At 42.5% G+C, this 5722-nt stretch overlaps 1 protein-coding gene across 3 annotated transcripts in view; it reads right to left on the bottom strand.

The window, feature by feature from the left end:
* The window catches only part of MORN4 (MORN repeat containing 4), a 10406-nt gene extending 6861 nt beyond the window's left edge, over positions 1-3545 (bottom strand). The window contains exons 1-3 of one of the 3 annotated variants that reach the window (XM_027861200.1): positions 3457-3523; positions 2924-3023; positions 1003-1071 (exon numbers count right to left, since the gene is read on the bottom strand). The gene's annotated coding sequence lies outside the window, so the exon portion shown is untranslated. Of the gene's footprint in view, positions 1-1002; positions 1072-2923; positions 3024-3456 lie in introns of all 3 variants that reach the window. The other 2 variants (XM_027861191.1, XM_027861182.1) reach the window with 2 other exon arrangements.
* Positions 3546-5722: the final 2177 nt, after the last annotated feature.

Raw genomic sequence — 5722 nt, 5'->3', positions numbered from 1 at the left:
CACACACACACACACACACACACACACACACACACACACACACACACGCATGCACTCACCCCTAAAAGTACAAGTTGGAAGACTATTGAAAAAAACATTTGAGACATTTTTTGTTGAGATGTTCAGCTGCGACAAATGTCCACATCTTATTCCTGTTGTTTGGGGCAATAAAGAGATTTACTGCTTTGACTTCCATAATTATTCAAACTGATTAATGGACAGTTGCACTGCCAATAGCTCAGAAATGGAATTTTATCACTGACCCTGGTCGCTGAGACGATTTACTAGTTTAAAAAAAAATGTAACTTCTGCTAACAAAGCCCAGGGCTTAATTAGTATACAACAAAAGATGTCAGAACACAGATTACTTTAGTTAACAATGAACTCAAATCAATATTTGTACCAGTTATTAAAATGACCACTTTAAAGAGGATATAGGGACTTTAGGCTTAGATTCCAGGGTTATAAGTGGAATCCAGCCACAAAGGCAAGATGATTCATGATTCTAAAGAGACACCCACCTTTTCTGTACTCTGGATTAATGAATGAGCATGCCAAACATTTGCCCAAAAGGAAATTACTCTGCTGTCTCAGAGAATAGATGCACCAACATGCTACTCAGTCCTCACAATGAAATTATCATTTTATGAGCACAGGGCAACCTGTTCTCAAATAAAGATGGTTGTTTTATAAGGGGTCAGAGTCTCCTAAGCTAAAGTATGTTTTATATAAGTGTCTACCTTACCTGCTTATATACTTTTCTAATAATATTCCCAAAACATAACATTCCCAGATAACGTCACACACTTAAATTTCAACAAAGCTCTCTCCTTGATTAAAAAGGATATTGGTGTTTTGATTTTAAGAATACTAAAGAGAAGGAAATAAAGACTGATAAGTGCCAGCAACGCCTTGAAATTCAACTTGGATCCTTTGATGGATCTCTGATTCCACTGACGTGGGTACTTTCTCCAATACTGTAAGATTTAAGCCCATCCATACCTTCTTGTCCTATCTGTACAACTCCTGTCCAGATTCCTCTGTAAATAAATCCTCCACAGCAGAATCAACCTGGCAGGGAGGGGGGAGGGGAAAGGGAAGGAGAAGGAGATATCTCTAGATCTTAACATTGTATGGGTAACCACAGAGATTGTGGGCTATCCATCAGTTCTCCCTAATCTTTTTTACATTTGTAAATCTCTGATGATATTCTAGTTTACAATATTTCTCTTGGGTAATTCTTCACTGGTAATATACTATCGTCAGCTCATACCCACCATATACTGTCTCTGTTGCCCTTTAATTTGAGGATTTTGACAACTCAGTCAGGCATCACCAAGAAAATACTGTTAAAAAGCTAGGAAATAATTTTGAGAAGAAGCTCAGGATCACTAAAAGCATTGTACAGGATCCCCAAAGGTAATCCTGTCTGATCTCCTGTTTACTTCTTGGGCACAGTTCACTGTCAATTTGCAATGTTTGTACAAGATAGTTAAGCTTTGTTGATTGTTTATTTTATTGCATAACATAGTCTGAATAATACGAATTCTTCTTCCACCAGGTTTTATTCTGTGAAGAATCAGGACAAAAACTTTTGAGCGATTACAGCTTTCACTTGGTTGGTGCTGTAATATCCTGGGGCTTGATGTAATTAGCGCAATGTATTCCATAAACACGTGCATCTGAAGACCCTTAACATCTACGGAAAATCCTTCTTCCATTTATCCTTTGCTCTGAACATAAGATAATTCTCCATTACAATGGCACTCCTGGCAAGCATATGTCTCCCTGTTTTATGACTTATTTGACATTAAAAAGCAGAGAGTCATTAGAGTTATCTCTGTTGTTACATCTTTCAAGGGATATTGTAGGATTTTGACATATGCATGGGGGTACATTCTTAGAGAAGAGCCTTTAAGGAAGTATCTTGCCTTATTAAATCAAATGCCTTTTGATAGTAAAAACAAAACAAAACAAAACAATAAGCACAGTGGCTCTCCTAACCTTTATACTTTTCAGTCAATTGTATGACTATAAAGACAGAACATTTTTGGTGAAAACCGCCTTTTCCCTTCTCATACCTTCATCAAGGATGGCCTTGTTGCATATGTAGATTATTGCTATAAAAATGTTACAGAGAGGGGAATATAGGCCAATGGGCTGATATTTACTGATAGTCTCCCAATTTTGTGTGTGTGTGTTAATATTAAGGTCTAAGACTTTTTGACATGCCTTTGGTATCCTCCCCTCATTCAGATACCTTGAGAATCAATTCCTCAAGACTGTCTCTTTCACAGGGACCTTCTCTGTATATACTAGGTCTATTTTATTCACTCTTCTCATCTTAGCTTTCTCCAGGCAGTAAGATGTCAGAGGCTAAATATGCTGGCTCTACCACTGTTATTGAGGATAAAAAAAAAGTTTTTAATAAGGTCTTTATTGATACTGCATCTTCTATTAGGTGACCAGAAGATGATGATGCAAGAAGGACCAAATACTTAGACTTGGTCACACGCTTTCTCAATATTTCAAATCTTGATCATAACCATCCTTCCATTTCCAACTAGACCACAGAAAAAGTACACGTGAATTCACGATGGACCTACTCTGACAATAATCATTAAAGAAAGAGTTCATATGATCACTGATTCAGAGTTGGAAGGGACTTGAAGGGTCATCTAGCCCAGCCTCCTCATTAGGAAACTGAGACCTGGAGAGGTTGAAGGACTTCATATTTGTCCCAGATCACATAGGTGGCCAAATGACAGACCTAGATAAAATCTGAAACAGTACTTTGACTCCAAATCCAGTGGTCTTTGCAGGTGCCAAGAGCTCATAGTTTAAATTTAACATGACCAAGAAATTTATTTTAAATGTTCGTGCAGAAAAACAACAAATCAAATGGAAACAAAGTTTTCATTACCCTCCAAGAGTCCGAGTTTGGAAGTTTGTGAGGCAGGTCAGAATAAATAAGGCAAGAAACTCCACGGATCACAGAGGACGAGTTAGCCTAGGACTGGAGGCTGGTGAGCAGAAAAGCATCCAGAGAAAAAGAGCACATGTTGTTAGAGAGCCTCTTAACTTCTCTGAACCTCCGTTTCCTCATCTGCAAAATGGGCAGACTTTACCTCCATAGCGGTGTCGGGAGGCTACGATGACCTAACGCACGGAGGGAGCTCTGCAACCTCAGGATGCCATACAAACAAACAATGCTGGATTGGTTTTTTTTGTTGTTGTTGTTATTATTGTTATCATCACTCAGCTCATTAGAGCAAAGCGATCCCGGCCGCCAGTTCCCACCCGCGCCCCGGAGGCCAGGCCTGGCTCGGAGGGCTCCGCTTGCAAAGGACAAGCTCAGCATCTTCGCGTCCGCTCCATCCCTGGCCACACCCACGGTCACACCCACCTCACCTCCACCCCGTGCCCTCCCCCCACCCCCATCCCCCGCCGGCTGACCTGCGCTGCCCCCGAGACCCCGAGTGCCGGCTGCTGCGTCCCGACTCCGCCTGGCCAGCTGCTGCTGCCGGCCGCTCCACCACTCGGACCCCGGCCCCGCCCCCTCCGGGGCCCGGCGCGGCACCGAGCAGAGTCCCCGCCGCCCGTTGGTTGTTACCTGGGCAACCGGTAGCAACGCCTCCTGCCATTGGCCGTTCCGGCGTCGCATGCTCCATCTTTGTGCGGGGCAAAGAGTGTAACGAAGGGATGGGCCGTTGGAAGGTGAGGGCCCGAGAACGGCAGTTCCGGGCAGGATTGTGCTCGGCCATCCCGCATCCTCTGAGGGTACTAGTAACCGGTGTGTGACCCCTACGAGGGACAGCTCGTGTAAGACTCTAAAGCAAGAAGCGCTCCCACTCCAGTAGCCCTTAAGACTAAGCCTCTCTGCACCTTTCTCCAGCATCACAATTGTAAAGCATCACTGCCCTTAGTTTTTCCACCTATGAATTTGCACAGTTTGCGTGCTAGTATATTTAAATTGCTTTGCCTTCCCTCCTTTCTTTGAAGAGGTGGGGACCATGGGTACTGCATATATCGTCAGGCTTGATTGTTGTGTGGCTTGGTTTTCCTAAACTACTTCATTGTTCCCGCCAAACATCCCTCTTCCTCTCAAATCTTCAATGCTTGGCTGCTCAAATGGCTTAGATGCGTTGGGAGTCACCAACCCTATTCCTTTTGTTAGCGTCCACCAACAAGACGTTCCATCTCCCTACTTCAGACATTTTTTTTTTTCCTGGCTGTCCCCGATGCCTAGAATACTCTCCCTCCTCATCCTTCCTCCTGGCTTCCCTGGCTTCAGCAGAAAAGGGGTAAATGAAACTTCAGATACCTTGAGAATCAATTCCTCAAGACTGTCTCTTTCACAGGAACCTTCTCTGTATATACTAGGTCTATTTTAGTCACTCCTCTCATCTTAGCTTTTTCCAGGCAGTAAGATGTCAGAGACTAAATATGCTGGCTCTACCACTGTTATTGAGGATAAAAAAGAAAGTTTTTAATAAGGTCTTTATTGATACTGCATTTTCTATTAGGTGACCAGAAGATGATGATGCAAGAAGGACCAAATACTTAGACTTGGTCACATGCTTTCTCAATATTTCAAATCTTGATCATAACCATCCTTCCATTTCCAACTATACTTCTTTTACCTGGTAACAAAAATCAGAAAATACCCACAGGTTCACATTTCAGTAAAGAGTTTCATATGTGTAATAGGGATGGATTGGCACCCAGAGGCCCATTTTTGGAGCACACATAGATATTCCCTCCCTAGTTTCAGTTTAAGCAACCATGTGGAACTTGGGGAGAGCCTAAGTCCAGTCATGCCTGACTGAGAGGCATGAATAATGGTGAAAAGACTTCTGATTGGCTCAGGGGTACAGAAACTGAGTGAACCTATAAAAGAGGTATGCTCCTTCTTTTACTTTTTTCTTTCTTTTGCAGCTTTGAGGAGGAAAGACTACTTTGAGCAGTCTCAGAAAGTTGGCCACTGGGTTCAGTGGATAGAATGCAGGACTTTGACTCAGGGAGACTTGAGTTCAAATCCTGATTTAGATGCTTACTGGCTTTGTGACCCTGGGCAAGTCACTCAAGCTCTCTGTGTCTTAGTTTCCTTATCTGTAAAATGAGAATAAGTAATAGCACCTACCTCACAGGATTGTTTTGAGGATCAAATGAGTTTACATTTGTAAAGAATTTTGCAAATCTCAAAGGGCTATATAAATGCTAGCTACTATAGTGGAAGTGAGCATATAGCCTCCTCTGTCTCTGATATTTTTTTCTTTTTTGCTATTATGTGAATGAGTATTGTGGACATATTTAGGCAGTGACTTTATGAGTTCAGGAGAGCCAGAGGTGAATGGTGGCAGTTGTGATGATCACAGGTGTCCTAGTGGCTACAGATGGATGTGGAGACAGTCATCTGGAGATAGCTGAAGCTTCAGGCAGTATGACTCCCTCATGGCAGATAGAAAGGGACTGCCTGTGGACTCTAGAAGGACATTAGTCCTTGGAAGCCAGCAGAGTGCTACATCTAATGCAAACTTGGTGAAGATTCTGAGAAGGGAGAAAAGAAATCTCAGTGCTAAGAGTTGCAAGGTATCTTTCTGCCCCATAGTGGTACAGGACTGCCGGACCTGGAATCAGGAAGACCTGAGTTTAAATGTGGCTTCAGACAAAAGAGCTCTACCAAAGAGATTTTATAATTTTATTTTAAAGGTAATGGGGA

The sequence above is a fragment of the Vombatus ursinus genome, unplaced genomic scaffold (assembly GCF_900497805.2).
Source record: "Vombatus ursinus unplaced genomic scaffold, bare-nosed wombat genome assembly UNPS02000749.1, whole genome shotgun sequence".
NCBI lineage: Eukaryota > Metazoa > Chordata > Mammalia > Diprotodontia > Vombatidae > Vombatus > Vombatus ursinus.
Note: the sequence above shows the minus strand (reverse complement) of the source record. Positions and strands in the feature narration are given on the sequence as shown.